This window comes from Bombina bombina, chromosome 3, assembly GCF_027579735.1.
Source record: "Bombina bombina isolate aBomBom1 chromosome 3, aBomBom1.pri, whole genome shotgun sequence".
Classification (NCBI taxonomy): domain Eukaryota; kingdom Metazoa; phylum Chordata; class Amphibia; order Anura; family Bombinatoridae; genus Bombina; species Bombina bombina.
In genome coordinates, this window is record NC_069501.1 from 187,305,388 (window position 1) to 187,323,175 (window position 17,788).

Here is a 17,788-nt window from a genome sequence, read left to right on the forward strand (position 1 = left end):
AATTGTAGTTATTTGTAGGTATTGTATTTAATTAATGTATTGATAGTGTAGTGTTAGGTTTAATTGTAGGTATTTTATTTAATTTATTTATTGATAGTGTAGTGTTTAATTGTAACTTAGGTTAGGATTTATTTTACAGGTAATTTTGTAATTATTTTAACTATTTTAGCTATTAAATAGTTCTTAACTATTTAATAGCTACTGTACCTGGTTAAAATAAATACAAAGTTACCTGTAAAATAAATATAACTCCTAAAATAGCTATAATGTAATTATAATTTATATTGTAGCTATATTAGGGTTTATTTTACAGGTAAGTATTTAGCTTTAAATAGGATTAATTTATTTAATAAGAGTTAATTTATTTCATTAGATTTAAATTATATTTAATTTAGGGGAGTGTTAGGGTTAAAGTTAGACTTAGCTTTAGGGGTTAATAAATTTATTAGAGTAGCGGTGAGCTCCTGTCGGCAGATTAGGGGTTAATACTTGAAGTTAGGTGTCGGCAATGTTAGGGAGGGCAGATTAGGGGTTAATACTATTTATTATAGGGTTATTGAGGCGGGAGTGAGGCGGATTAAGGGTTAATACATTTATTATAGTGGCGCTCAGGTCCGGTCGGCAGATTAGGGGTTAATAAGTGTAGTTAGGTGGAGGCGACGTTGGGGCGGCAGATTAGGGGTTAATAAATATAATATAGGGGTTGGCGATGTTAGGGCAGCAGATTAGGGGTACATAGGGATAATGTAGGTGGCGGGGGTGTACGGAGCGGCAGATTAGGGGTTAAAAATAATATGCAGGGTCAGCGATTGCGGGGCGGCAGATTAGGGGTTAATAAGTGTAAGGTTAGGGGTGTTTAGACTCGGGGTACATGTTAGAGTGTTAGGTGCAGACGTAGGAAGTGTTTCCACATAGAAAACAATAGGGCTGCGTTAGGAGCTGAACGCGGCTTTTTTGCAGGTGTTAGGTTTTTTTTCAGCTCAAACAGCCCCATTGTTTTCTATGGGGGAATCGTGCACGAGCACGTTTTTGAAGCTGGCCGCGTCCGTAAGCACCGCTGGTATCGAGAGTTGAAGTTGCGGTAAATATGCTATACGCTCCTTTTTTGGAGCCTAACGCAGCCATTCTGTGAACTCTAAATACCAGCGGTATTTAAAAGGTGCGGCCAGAAAAAAGAATGCGTAGCTAACGTACCCCTTTGGCCGCAGAACTCTAAATCTAGGCGTAAGATAGCTACAATATAACAAATAGTAACATTGTATCTATCTTAGGGTTTATTTTTATTTTACACGAATGAGGAAAAAGGAATGCTGAGACTTGGAGTGGATGAAATGAAGTTTTTATTCAGGAGCAGGCTTATCATCAGACACTTGGTAAGCTCCTGTCTTTTACAGGCAAGTTTGTATTTATTTTAACTAGGTAGAATAGTTACTAAATATTTAATAACTATTTAATAACTACCTAGCTAAAATAAATACAAATTTACCTGTAAAATAAAACCTAACCTGTCTTACACTAACACCTAACCTTACACTACAATGAAATAAATTTCCTAAATTAAATACAATTACCTAAATTAAATACAAATACCTAAATTACAAAAAAAACCCACTAACTTACACAAAATAAAAAACAAATTACAAGATATTTAAACTAATTACACCTAATCTAATAGCCCAATCAAAATAAAAAAGCCCCCCAAAATAAAAAAAAACCCTAGCCTAAACTAAACTACCAATAGCCCTTAAAAGGGCCTTTTGCTGGGCATTTTACCAAATAAATCAGCTCTTTTACCTGTAAAAAAATACAAACAACCCCCCAACAGTAAAACCCACCACCCACACAACCAACCCCACAAATAAAACCCTTAGGTTTTTTTAAGGGTTTATTGGGTGGGTTTTAGTTTTTTTAGTTAGGGTTTTATTTGTGGGGTTGGTTACATGGGTGGTGGGTTTTATTGTTGTGGGGTTGTTTGTATTTTTTTTACAGGTAAAAGAGCTGATTTATTTGGTAAAATGCCCCGCAAAAGGCCCTTTTAAGGGCTATTGGTAGTTTAGTTTAGGCTAGGGTTTTTTTTATTGGGGGGGGGGGCTTTTTTATTTTGATAGGGCTATTAGATTAGGTGTAATTAGTTTAAATATCTTGTGATTTGTTTTTTGTGTGTAATTTTTTTTTTTGTTTTTTTGTAATTTAAGTATTTGTATTTAATTTAGGTAATTGTATTTAATGTAGGGAATTTATTTAATTGTAGTGTAAGGTTAGGTGTTAGTGTAACTTAGGTTAGGTTTTATTTTACAGGTAAATTTGTATTTATTTTAGCTAGGTAGTTATTAAATAGTTAATAACTATTTAGTAACTATTCTACCTAGTTAAAATAAATACAAACTTGCCTGTAAAATAAAAATAAACCCTAAGCTAGCTACAATATAACTATTAGATATATTGTAGCTAGCTTAGGGTTTATTTTATAGGTAAGTGTTTAGTTTTAAATAGGAATTATTTAGGTAATGATAGTAGGTTTTATTTAGATTTATTTTAATTATATTTAAGTTAGTGGGTGTTAGGTTTAGGGGTTAATAAATGTAGTATAGTGGCAGCAACATTGGGGGCGGCAGATTAGGGGTTAATAAATGTAGGTAGGTGGTGGCGATGTTAGGGGCGGCAGATAAGTGGTTAATAATTGTAGGTAGGTGGCAGCGATGTTAGGGACGGCATATTAGGGTTTAATAATTGTAGGTAGGTGACGGCGATGTTAGGGACGGCAGATTAGGGGTTAATAATATTTAACTAATGTTTGCGATGCGGGATTACAGCGGTTTAGTGGTTAATATGTTTATTATAGTGGCGGTGATGTCTGGAGCAGCAGATTTGGGGTTAATACATTTATTTTAGCATTTGCGATGCGGGATGGCCTCGGTTTAGGGTTTAATAGGTAGTTTATGTGTGTTAGTGTACTTTTTAGCACTTTAGTTATGAGTTTTATGTTACAGCTTTGTAGCGTAAAACTCATAACTACTGACTTTAGAATTCATTACGGATCTTGGCGGTATAGGATGTACCGCTCACTTTTTGGCCTCCCAGGAAAAGCTTGTAATATCGGCGCTATGAAAATCCCATTGAAAAAATACTTTGCGCAATTTGCGTAAGTTGATTTGCGTTATGGCCAAAAAAGTGTGCGGTGCCCCTAAACCTGCAAGACTCGTAATAGCAGCTGTAGTGAAAAAGCAGTGTTATAACCTAACGCTGCTTTTTCACCATAACGCAAAACTCGTAATCTAGCCGAATGTGTTTTGGTTAGAAATATTTGAAATTCCTATGTTCTTTACTTTTCTATATAAATGTACTAGATATATCTGTGTGCATATATATTTATATATATCTGTATATCTGTATATATTTATAAAGACATAGATATATATTTTACAAAAAAAAATCAGATAAATATAGAAATATATATTTTAAAATAAAAAAAATATTTTCTTCTAAGTGAGGAACATAGAAATGTAAAGTATTTCTAACGCACCTTTGGCTTTAGCGCAGTTGATCAAACACAGTGTTGGGTTAGTGAGCAAGCGAAAACTAATAGGCATTTCTTCAGCACGCCCCATAGATGTCTAGGGGAGAAGGTGCTAGCGTGGTTGCGATATCCAAAGTCCTGAAGATAATGTGCCTGAGTCTTTCACTCACACGCTATCATTTTTACTTTCAATGTGTAATACGCTAATGTTTTACTTTGAGTGCAGTTAGGGCAAACAAAATAGAGCACCAATTGTAATCTAGCCCTTCAAAAGCTATTTATTTTTCAAATATCCCTTAAAGGAATAGTTGGTGTATCTATATTGGAAAACATTAAGGGCCACATTACAAGTGGAGCACTGATTAACGCTCCCGCTCGAGCATAATTGTGATAGAAGTAAGCTTTTTGCGTGCATCAGGTTGCGCTTGTATTATGAGTGCAAAGTAAACTTTGTTTTTGCTTGCACGCTGACCCAACGAGTGCAAAAATCCGAATTTACAATATTGTGTTCACGTATTCCCCCATAGAAGTCAATGGAGAAAAAATACCCCACTCTCGTGCAAACCCAATTGCATATTTTCATGTGTGCTAACCCGACATGAAAATGTAAATATGTCACATTCTAATGTTCTTCACATAGAAGAATATGTTCAATTTATTCTTAAATAAATATTTCTACATATATCGGGGGGGGGGGTTTCTACGATATATATGTATACCGATATCTATACATGAAATATTTACACTAAATACATATTTAAAACCTTTGTTAAATATGAATATGATTTTACATGTTTTCATCTACTTAACTTCCAAGGGCTCCAATGCCTTTCTATATATCAAAAGAACAAGAGCAAGTGCTAGAGCGGCTAAAAGAATCCTTTATTGAAGAAAAGCGTGCAATTTAAAAACAACCAACGAGGGTAAATACAAGCATAATTGGAAAAAGTTAAAACTTCAAACAGACACCGTCACAGAAAGGACGTGTTTCGGGTTTCCCCGTATTCACACATAGCTGTGAAGGATATCCTGTTAGTATTTGTGCTGTTACCTGCACATTCACACCTGACTACTAATTAATTACTTTCAAACCGAACAGACAATTTTAACTCTATCATTGCTTCATTTATTCTGCCGTTCAGGACACTGGTTAACCTTATGGATTAATTTTGCTTTAAATATTACTTTATAGGTAGATTTAATTTTTCTTGCCAGCTTCTTAATGTTTATTTATATTTAAAATTATCTGATAAAAAGCAGGCCCTTCACTTGATTGTTTTATTTTTGTTTGTTATTATTATTTTTATTTTTAACGTTCAAGGCTCTACATTATATGTTCTCTAGAAATTTAAACATACCTAAGACTTTATATAAATAAACAATGTATTTATTATATTGCAGTTGATCCATATTAATAGTCAATAAATGAAAAAATAATACTTTGCATTTTCTCTATCTGAACTTCTAAAAATACAGGCGAGACATAGGCATCATATTATATCGGAAGCAAAAGTTCCATGTTAATAAGCTTATCACATTATCTGTTATCTCAAGATATAAACATACCTAAAGCTATATATCGATAGGTGATGTATTACTTTCTTAATAGTTAACCTAGTTTGATAAACAATAAATGAAAGCTTTACAGTTTGCACTCGCTGCTGACAAATATGTATTAACTTATTTTACTGGGTATAGATATATTAGCTACAGTTCTTATATTAGATAAAGATTACAGTAATGTTCATTCAACTATTTAAAAATTATTTAGATGTCAGTGTTAATAATTAATTCTAGGATTTTTAACTTGATTGTAGGAAACCTACGGCTAGATTTAGAGTTCTGCGGCCAAAGGGGTGCGTTATCTACGTGTGCTTTTTTCCCCCCGCACCTTTTAAATACCGCTGGTATTTAGAGTTCACAGAATGGCTGCGTTTTCAGTGCGTTAGGCTCCAAAAAGGGAGCGTAGAGCATAATTTACCGCCACTGCAACTCTCAATACCAGCGGTGCTTACGGACGCGGCCAGCTTCAAAAACGTGCTCATGCACAATTCCCCCATAGAAAACAATGGGGCAGTTTGAGCTGAAAAAAAACCTAACACCTGCAAAAAAGCCGCGTTCAGCTCCTAACGCAGCCCTATTGTTTTCTATGGGGAAACACTTCCTACGTCTGCACCTAACACTCTAACATGAACCCCGAGTCTAAACACCCCTAACCTTACACTTATTAACCCCTAATCTGCCGCCCCTGCTATAGCTGACACCTGCATATTATTATTAACCCCTAATCTGCCGCTCCATATACCGCCGCAACATACATTATAGTTATGTACCCCTAATCTGCTGCCCCTAACACCGCCGACCCCTATATTATATTTATTAACCCCTAATCTGCCAGCTACCTACAATAATTAACCCCTAATCTGCCGATCGGAGCTCACCGCTTCTATAATAAATGTATTAACCCCTAAAGCTAAGTCTAACCCTAACATTAACGAAATAAATTAACTCTTATTAAATAAATTATTCCTATTTAAATCTAAATACTTACCTGTAAAATAAACCCTAATATAGCTACAATATACATTATAATTATATTGTAGCTATTTTAGGATTAATATTTATTTTACAGGCAACTTTGTATTTATTTTAACCAGGTACAATAGCTATTAAATAGTTGATAACTATTTAATAGTTACCTAGTTAAAATAATTACAAATTACCTGTAAAATAAATCCTAACCTAAGTTACAATTAAACCTAGCACTACACTATCAATAAATTAATTAAATAAAATACCTAAAAATAACTACAATTAAATAAACTAACTAAAGTACAAAAAATAAAAAAGCTAAGTTACAAAAAATAAAAAAATATTTACAAACATTAGAAAAATATTACAACAATTTTAAACTAATTACACCTACTCTAAGCCCCCTAATAAAATAACAAAGACCCCCAAAATAAAAAAATGCCCTACCCTATTCTAAATTAAAAAAGTTCAAAGCTCTTTTACCTTACCAGCCCTGAAAAGGGCCATTTGCGGGGCATGCCCCAAAGAATTCAGCTCTTTTGCCTGTAAAAAAAAACATACAATACCCCCCCAACATTACAACCCACCACCCACATACCCCTAATCTAACCCAAACCCCCCTTAAATAAACCTAACACTAAGCCCCTGAAGATCTTCCTACCTTATCTTCACCATGCCAGGTTCACCGATCCGTCCTCGGAAGTCTTTATCCAAGCCTCGGAAGTTTTGATCCAAGCCCAAGCGGGGGCTGAAGAGTGACGTCCATCCTCCGGCTGAAGTCTTGATCCAAGCGGGCAGAAGAGGACATCTGGATCGGCAAACATCTTCTTCCAAGCCGCATCTTCTATGTTCTTCAATCCGATGATGACCGGCTGATCTTCAAGACCTCCAGCGTGGATCCATCCATCTTCACCGATGACTTCCCGACGAATGACGGTTCCTTTAAGGGACGTCATCCAAGATGGCGTCCCTCGAATTCCGATTGGCTGATAGGATTCTATCAGCCAATCGGAATTAAGGTAGGAAAATTCTGATTGGCTGATGGAATCAGCCAATCAGAATCAAGTTCAATCCGATTGGCTGATCCAATCAGCCAATCAGATTGAAGAACATAGAAGATGCGGCTTGGAAGAAGATGTTTGCCGGTCCGGATGTCCTCTTCTGCCCGCTTGGATCAAGACTTCAGCCGGAGGATGGACGTCACTCTTCAGCCCCCGCTTGGGCTTGGATCAACACTTCCGAGGCTTGGATCAAGACTTCCGAGGACGGATTGGTGAACCTGGCATGGTGAAGATAAGGTAGGAAGATCTTCATATATGGGGGATGGAGGAATACAGTGATACCACATCTATGGTGATCCAGCTGTGGGTATCCTTCCATTCAAATTCAGAGATTCAAATTCAAATTCACTGTATTCCTCCATCCCCCATATATGGGGTTTGGAGGCTATCAGATATTTTTTGGAATCAGCAACGAATTGTGATGAAGATCAGGTGGATTATTTTGAAGATGTGGTGCAATATCTATTGGTACACAACTACAGTACTTTGAATTTGATGCTTCTTTCTATCTCCAGAGATGTGGGACAGCCATGGGCGCAAAATTTGCGCCATCCTACGCCAACGTATTTTTAGGTTGGTGGGAGGCGTCCCACATCTTTGGAGATAGAAACAGCTTCCGATCATCTATCTCCTTTTATAGGAGGTTTATAGATGATCTCATCATAATATGGGATGGCACGCAGGAAGAAGCAGTTCAGTTTTTAGATCTATTAAATTCCAATGAGATAGGTATAAAATTTACCATGGAAACACATAGCACCAAAATCAATTACCTTTACAGGGAGTGCAGAATTATTAGGCAAATGAGTATTTTGACCACATCATCCTCTTTATGCATGTTGTCTTACTCCAAGCTGTATAGGCTCGAAAGCCTACTACCAATTAAGCATATTAGGTAATGTGCATCTCTGTAATGAGAAGGGGTGTGGTCTAATGACATCAACACCCTATATCAGGTGTGCATAATTATTAGGCAACTTCCTTTCCTTTGGCAAAATTTGTCAAAAGAAGGACTTGACAGGCTCAGAAAAGTCAAAAATAGTGAGATATCTTGCAGAGGGATGCAGCACTCTTAAAATTGCAAAGCTTCTGAAGCGTGATCATCGAACAATCAAGCGTTTCATTCAAAATAGTCAACAGGGTCGCAAGAAGCGTGTGGAAAAACCAAGGCGCAAAATAACTGCCCATGAACTGAGAAAAGTCAAGCGTGCAGCTGCCAAGATGCCACTTGCCACCAGTTTGGCCATATTTCAGAGCTGCAACATCACTGGAGTGCCCAAAAGCACAAGGTGTGCAATACTCAGAGACATGGCCAAGGTAAGAAAGGCTGAAAGACGACCACCACTGAACAAGACACACAAGCTGAAACGTCAAGACTGGGCCAAGAAATATCTCAAGACTGATTTTTCTAAGGTTTTATGGACTGATGAAATGAGAGTGAGTCTTGATGGGCCAGATGGATGGGCCCATGGCTGGATTGGTAAAGGGCAGAGAGCTCCAGTCCGACTCAGACACCAGCAAGGTGGAGGTGGAGTACTGGTTTGGGCTGGTATCATCAAAGATGAGCTTGTGGGGCCTTTTCGGGTTGAGGATGGAGTCAAGCTCAACTCCCAGTCCTACTGCCAGTTTCTGGAAGACACCTTCTTCAAGCAGTGGTACAGGAAGAAGTCTGCATCCTTCAAGAAAAACATGATTTTCATGCAGGACAATGCTCCATCACACGCGTCCAAGTACTCCACAGCGTGGCTGGCAAGAAAGGGTATAAAAGAAGAAAATCTAATGACATGGCCTCCTTGTTCACCTGATCTGAACCCCATTGAGAACCTGTGGTCCATCATCAAATGTGAGATTTACAAGGAGGGAAAACAGTACACCTCTCTGAACAGTGTCTGGGAGGCTGTGGTTGCTGCTGCACTCAATGTTGATGGTGAACAGATCAAAACACTGACATAATCCATGGATGGCAGGCTTTTGAGTGTCCTTGCAAAGAAAGGTGGCTATATTGGTCACTGATTTGTTTTTGTTTTGTTTTTGAATGTCAGAAATGTATATTTGTGAATGTTGAGATGTTATATTGGTTTCACTGGTAAAAATAAATAATTGAAATGGGTATATATTTGTTTTTTGTTAAGTTGCCTAATAATTACGCACAGTAATAGTCACCTGCACACACAGATATCCCCCTAAAATAGCTAAAACTAAAAACAAACTAAAAACTACTTCCAAAAATATTCAGCTTTGATATTAATGAGTTTTTTGGGTTCATTGAGAACATGGTTGTTGTTCAATAATAAAATTAATCCTCAAAAATACAACTTGCCTAATAATTCTGCACTCCCTGTATGTTACACTATCAGCAAATGTTATTAAAAAACATATTGAGACATACACATATCGAAAACCTATAGCCAAAAACAACCTTCTACACAGTACAAGCAATCACCCTAAAAATACAGCAAGAGCTATAGCCAAAGGGCAATTTGTACGTATGAAGAGGAATTGTTCATCAGAAGAGACTTATCTGAAGGAATGTGAAAGGCTCAGTATAGATTTAATACAGAGAGGATACAACACTAAAATTATCTCAAAGGCACGTAGAGAAGTGGACTCTATACTTAGAGAACAAATTTTAGATGATAAAGTTATAGATAATCCTATGATTAATAAAAATCAGGTAACTTTTGTTACAAATTCAAGGCCTAGATTTGGAGTTTGGCGGTAGCCGTGAAAACTAGCGTTAGAGGCTCCTAACGCTGGTTTTAGGCTACCTCCGGTATTTGGAGTCACTCAAAAAAGGGTCTAACGCTCACTTTTCAGTTTTACGTAAATTGCGTATCCTATCTTTTCAATGGGATTTTTCTAACTCCGGTATTTAGAGTCGTGTCTGAAGTGAGCGTCAGTAGTTAAGAGCTTTATGGGCTAACGCCGGTTCATAAAGCTCTTAACTACTGTACTCTAAAGTACACTAACACCCATAAACTACCTATGTACCCCTAAACCGAGGTCCCCCCACATCGCCGCAACTCGATTAAATTTTTTTAACCCCTAATCTGCCGACCGCCACCTACGTTATCCTTATGTACCCCTAATCTGCTGCCCCTAACACCGCCGACCCCTATATTATATTTATTAACCCCTAACCTGCCCCCCACAACGTCGCAGCCAGCTACCTACACTTATTAACCCCTAATCTGCTGTCCGCACGCCGCCGCCAGCTACATTATCCCTATGTACCCCTAATCTGCTGCCCCTAACACCGCCCACCCCTATATTATATTTATTAACCCCTAACCTGCCCTCCCTAACATCGCCGACACCTAACTTCAATTATTAACCCCTAATCTGCCGACCGAATCTCGCCGCTATTCTAATAAATGTATTAACCCCTAAAGCTAAGTCTAACCCTAACACTAACACCCCCCTAAGTTAAATATAATTTTAATCTAACAAAATAAATTAACTCTTATTAAATAAATTATTCCTATTTAAAGCTAAATACTTACCTGTAAAATAAATCCTAATATAGCTACAACATAAATTATAATTATATTATAGCTATTTTAGGATTAATATTTATTTTACAGGTAACTTTGTATTTATTTTAACCAGGTACAATAGCTATTAAATAGTTAAGAACTATTTAATAGCTAAAATAGTTAAAATAATTACAAATTTACCTGTAAAATAGATCCTAACCTAAGTTACAATTAAACCTAACACTACACTATCAATAAATTAATTAAATAAAATAACTACAATTACCTACAATTAAACCTAACACTACACTATCAATAAATAAATTAAATACAATACCTACAAATAACTACAATGAAATAAACTAACTAAAGTACAAAAAATAAAAAAAGAACTAAGTTACAAAAAATAAAAAAATATTTACAAACATAAGAAAAATATTACAACAATTTTAAACTAATTACACCTACTCTAAGCCCCCTAATAAAATAACAAAGACCCCCAAAATAAAAAAATGCCCTACCCTATTCTAAATTACTAAATTTCAAAGCTCTTTTACCTTACCAGCCCTGAACAGGGCCCTTTGCGGGGCATGCCCCAAGAAGTTCAGCTCTTTTGCCTGTAAAAAAAAACATACAATACCCCCCCCAACATTACAACCCACCACCCACATACCCCTAATCTAACCCAAACCCCCCTTAAATAAACCTAACACTAAGCCCCTGAAGATCATCCTACCTTGTCTTCACCATACCAGGTTCACCGATCCGTCCTGGCTCAAAAATCTTCATTCAACCCAAGCGGGGGCTGGCGATCCATCTTTCGGCGGCTGAAGAGGTCCAGAAGAGGCTCCAAAGTCTTCATCCTATCCGGGAAGAAGAGTAGATCCGGACCGGCAACCATCATCTTCCAAGCGGCATCTTCTATCTTCATCCGATGAGGACCGGCTCCATCCTGAAGACCTCCACCGCGGACCCATCTTCTTCCGACGACGACTTCCCGACAAATGACGGTTCCTTTAAGGGACGTCATCCAAGATGGCGTCCCTCGAATTCCGATTGGCTGATAGGATTCTATCAGCCAATCGGAATTAAGGTAGGAATATTCTGATTGGCTGATGGAATCAGCCAATCAGAATCAAGTTCAATCCGATTGGCTGATCCAATCAGCCAATCAGATTGAGCTTGCATTCTATTGGCTGATCGGAACAGCCAATAGAATGCGAGCTCAATCTGATTGGCTGATTGGTGCAAGGATCATGTTTGTGATTTTGGCCTTTCTATATATGTCTATGTGCATATGTATCTCAACCTAACACTAAGGGCTTATCCTCCTTTAAGCCCTTATAACTGTTGTGTGCAATATTTTTTTAATAATGTTTATTAGATGGTGTTATTACGAGTGTAACTATACTTTGTAATATATTTTTTATGTGTTTGTGCAACTTTTTTGTTTCACGAAACAGTAACCAGCGTTTTGAAGTGTAAATCGCGATTGTGCTCAGGTGATCGTGTTTGCTTTCAACTCGTAATACCAGGGATAAGCCCGAATAGCGCAAACACCCACAATAAACCCCTTATCACTCGCACGCAAATGTTTGTGCTCCACTCCACTGGCTGATTGGAAACAAGGGTGGATAATATAAATGTTAAAAAAAAAAAATCAAACAAATCCGATTTTTTTAATTTAAATAAGACTTTTTTTTTATTTAAATCATATTTCTTTGATTTAAATTGGATTTTTTAAAAATAAAATGCCTTTTGGGAAAAATGTAAATAAAGTTTCTGTTTAACATACATTATAATCTAGGTAACTAATGTAACTATTAGTTATATTGTAGCTATCTTAGGGTTTATTTTATAGGTAAGTATTTAGTTTTAAATATAATTTAGTTAATTATAGTAATTTTTATTTAGATTTATTTAAATTATATTTAAGTTAGGGGGTTTTAGGGTTAGGTTTAGACTTAGGTTTAGGGGTTAATAAATTTAATAATGTGGTGGTGGCGTAGGGGGGCAGATTAGGGGTTAATAAATATAATGTAGGTGGCGGCGGTGTAGGGGGGGCAGATTAGGGGTTAATAAATATAATGTAGGTGGCGGTGGTGCAGGGGGGGCAGATTAGGGGTTAATAAATATAATGTAGGTGGCGGCGGTGTAGGGGGGGCAGATTAGGGTTTAATAAATATAATGTAGGTGGTTTAGGGGTTAAACACTTTATTTAGTTGCGGCGGGGTCCGTGAGCGGCGGTTTAGGGGTTAATACATTTATTAGAGTTGCGGTGGGCTCCAGGAACGGCGGTATAGGGGGTAAACAGTATAACAGTATAGTATAGTGTGGGTGTTTAGTGACAGGGTACCAATATAGCTGGGAAAAAGCCGAAGAGCAGCGAGATCGATGACTGTTAGTTAACAACAGTCCGCTGCTCATCGCTCCGTACTTGGTGCGCGGCTTTTTGCAGCTTTTTTGGTAACTTTGGTAAAAACGTATTCAGGTCCGCGGCAGCAATGTTAGGCGAACTTAGGCGAGCGTATTGGTGCCGTCGAATGCAGGTAAGTTGACAGCTTGATAAATAGATGCCAATATTTTAAAAAGTTCCAATGGTGACATTGGGAGAGTATGTACATGGAGAGCACTCTACAACAATAAATATATATTATATAAAGGTGGATGAAAGTAATCATTCCACGAAAGGAGTTAAAACTTAGCTTTTAATAACAAATAATAAAAAAATACATAGATAAAAACACAGAGTGGTAATATCGGTGCAACGTGGGTAAGATTATAACTATATTCGTGACAACTGTTTTCTCACTCCAATTTTGTTCACTTCATTACTGCCATAATCACCCACCTCAAACTGGAAAACAAATTATCATACACCATGGCCTGCTCTGTTGCTGTAACTTATCTGCTGAGTGCTGGTGGAGAGTTATAAAAAATAGCCCTCCTACCCCCACCACACAAAATTATAAAGTATGCCATTCACTATATAGCCAAACAAAAACTATGTCCAAATTCCTATTCCTTATGCTACTTGCCCTTGCAAATGATGTAGAGTCTAACCCTGGTCCCCCAGCAAATTCCATTCCTAGCCTTCCAGCTAAAAAAGGCCTCTCCTTTGTGCACTGTAATATACGCAGCTTATTTCCAAAAATCGATGCACTGCAAGCTTGGTGTATACAATACAAGCCAAAAATCATTGTTATCTCTGAATCATGGCTAACTGCAAAAATACCTGACTCTGCCATTGCAATACCTGGGTATTCATGCCATAGAATTGACAGAGCAAAGAGAGGAGGCGGCATTGTAATTTATGTTGACAACTCCACAAAGTTCACCCCCATACAAAAATCTAGCTCTCCTGCCACCTTTGATTTCCTTTCTGGCAAAATTGAGATCCCGTGCAGTAAATCAATCATTGTTGCAGGAATCTACCGCCCACCAAGCTCCCCTGTGCATTCCATTTCGGACATAGCACAGCTCCTTAGTGAATCCATAACTCAAAACCCAAAAAGTGAAATTTTGTTTTTTGGAGATTTTAACATCGATTGGCTGAATCCAAAAAATAACAGTTGTCGCTCGCTGTTTAAATCTTTGCAGCTAACGCAATTAATCTCCTCCCCAACTCGCATAAACATCAAAAGCCATAATAATACCCTGCTCGACTGGATTCTCTCCACTTCTCCCGACCGAATCCAGGAGGCAGGTGTTCTCCCTAACAATTTCAGTGACCACTGCTTAGTGTACTGCGTGCGCAAAATAAAGGCAACTAAATCCTCTCCCAAGGTTAAAATCACCAGGTCCTTCAAAAAATTTAATCTTCAATCATTTCTAAATTACATCAAGAACCTCCCCTGGCACAGATTAAACCTAATCCCAGATCTAGACTCTGCAGTTGAATTCTTTCAGTCTGAACTCCTACAAGTTTGGAATTTACATGCACCGCTGCGTAAGGTGAGAGTAAAAGGAGCACACTTGAATTGGATCACAGCTGACCTCATTCAAATGTACCAATTTCGGGATTCATTGTGGTCAAAGTTCAAGCATACTGGCTCTATGAATGATCACTGTGTATATAGAAATTGGCGAAATATATGTACTAAACAAACAAAATTGGCTAAGGCGCAATATTTCTGTGATAATCTGAACAATAATATATGTAACCCTAGAAAGTTTTGGAAACTCATAAATAACTTACAAAATCCACCAATCCACTCCCAACCCTCCACTGTCAATGTGGATAACCAAAACCTGCAACTCCCCTTAGAAGTAGCAAATGCCTTTAACAATTATTTTGTAGGATGCATCCTGAAGCTACAAATGTGGATCAGGCCCCACTAAAACAGCAAAGACCCAATATAGAAAAGTTCAATTTTAGACCTGTACCCTTCAATGTCATTAAGAAACACCTCGATAATCTAAAAATGAAAAACCAGTCAGAACCTGATTAAATCCCAGCAATGCTGTTGAAGCTCAGTGCGCCGGCAATTGCTAAGCCTGTTGCAACCCTAATTAACGAATCCTTGGTGTCTGGATACATACCCAAACTCTGGAAAACTGCAAGAGTAGTGCCTATTCATAAAAGTGGGGAGTTAACCTTGGTTTCTAACTATCGTCCTATATCACTGCTCCCTGTATTGTCAAAAATCCTAGAAAAATGTGTCCATACGCAATTATGCGAGTATTATCAACTTTCTAACTATCTGACCCCTGATCAATCAGGTTTCAGACCGAATCACTCCACTACAACTGCCCTCCTAAAAGTTTGCAACGACATCCAAACTGCCATGGAACAAGGAGACCTAACTGGAGCTATTTTCCTTGATTTTGCAAAGGCTTTTGACACAGTGGACCATGACCTACTACTTCTCAAACTAAAAAACTCTGGTATTGCTGATCACCCGTTAACCTGGTTTAAATCATATGTATCGGATCGATCACAATATGTCTCTGTCTCTAACAGTGACTCCCTCCCTCTCCCAGTCACATGTGGTGTTCCCCAAGGTTCCATTCTCGGCCCCCTACTATTCACATTATTTATAAATGATTTGCCTAATGTCTGCAAATCCTCAACTGTACACATGTACGCAGACGACACGGTAATCTATGCAAACAAATCTGATCTGCTGCAGCTTGAAACAGTGCTCCAAGACCAGTTCACAGAGGTAGAAAAGTGGATCTCGAAAAACAAACTCTTCCTAAACACTGACAAAACGGTCACAATGATCTTTGGAACGGGACCTAAAATACATAAATTACAAAATTCCCATCTTCGCATCAAAACAAAATCCAATTGCACGCTGACCGCAGTCCACTCTTTTAAATACTTAGGTATGTTGTTAGACCCCAATCTATCTTTTGGACTCCACATAGAAAAAATTGCCTCTAAACTTTATCCAAAACTAGGTGCCCTGTACAGAAACAAATCTTGCCTCAGCCCTACAGTAAAGGAAAAGATTGTACAGCAAATGCTGATGCCTATCTTGGATTATGGGGACATAGTATATGCACCTGCTCCGCAAACTCACCTTAATAAACTAAATACGTTATATAACTCGCTCTGCCGCTTTGTGCTACAATGTAACTACAGGACCCACCATTGTGACATGCTAAAAGAACTAAACTGGCTGTCGCTGGAAACCAGACGCACCCTCCATCTTTCCTGCCTTGTCTTTAAGAGCTTTTCTGGGAAGCTCCCACCCTACCTGAGCAGAATGCTCTCCCCTGCTATTCCCACCTCCTATAACCTCCGATCCAATAACAGCACATTATTTAGCTTGCCTCAATACAAAAAAAAAGCAGCTCGATCCTCCTTTTCCTACAGAGCGCCACAATTATGGAACGACCTCCCTCACACTTTAAAAACTTCCCCAAGCCTAAAATCCTTTAAGAGATCCCTCTATACATATCTCAAAACAGAATGCTCCTGTCATGGTTGATTAAATATTTCATACCTGCTCTATGTTAAATGTTTGCATATAATGTGTATTTTTATTATTGTTTTTGTATTTTATTGTACCCTATTGTATCAATGCAATGTTTTGTGATCCCAGGACATACTTGAAAACGAGAGAAATCTCAATGTATCCTTCCTGGTAAAATATTTTATAAATAAATAAATAAATAAATAAATAAATAAATAAATATCCCCTGATAATAGAGATCCCCTAATAAGTGAACATCAAGGTATAAAAAATGCTGCAATATAACTAATGATGTAAGGAGACAATAGCAGCACCTACGTATTGTGGGTGTCAGGGTATACTATCTAAATTTTAAGGCACAAATGTGAAATGATAGTGAGAGTGAATAATCTACCCTGTTGGGTGTTCCACAAGATGGGCTGCTATTATTCCATTCAGAATTTGTTACTTCATAAACATTGTAGCACAGTGCTTAAATTCTATACGTAGGATTACAACATCAGGTGGCAACTCCACATATTGAAAGAGTCAAATAAATCATTCACTTTTTAATTTGGTAACTGGATTTCTATTTAACTCGTTATAACTTCACAATGTTATTGCTGTTATTTTAATAGTATCGTGGTGGAGTAGTTATATAGGGAATCAAAATGAGGCTGACTGTGTATATAAGGGCTAGAGCGAGATCCTATAGCACAAAGGTTAGTTATAATTAAATTGTAACCTATGAATATAGTGGAGTAATCATACTGAGTGTCTACAATTTCTAAAGTTGTAAGTTATGGGATTGGATCGCTCCCCTTGGTGAGTGTGTGTACGCACATCAGTCACAAAAAGCAGTTACACAGCAATTATGCCTTTAGTATATAGTATCTCCAATTGTTAACCTGCTAAAGCGAACATATCTAAGTCCCATCAGGGGTTAATCCAAACTTAGGTTGAATTTACTTCGATTCTAGGCGACACAATTCATCAGCCAACACCATATATATATATACAGAGGATAAGTAAAGAAAATATTATTACGAGCACCTAATATTCCACAATTGCTAATTTCAAAAAGAGAAAGAGGCCGAATTATCAAATGTCTGTTGGACCTGATCCAACAGTGCGGATCAGGTCCGACAGACCTCGCTGAATACGGAGAGCAATACGCTCTCCGTATTCAGCATTGCACCAGCAGCTCACAAGAGCTGCTGGTGCAACGCCGCCCCCTGTAGACTCGCGACCAATCGGCCGCCAGCAGGAAGGTGTCAATCATCAATTCATAACTGCTGT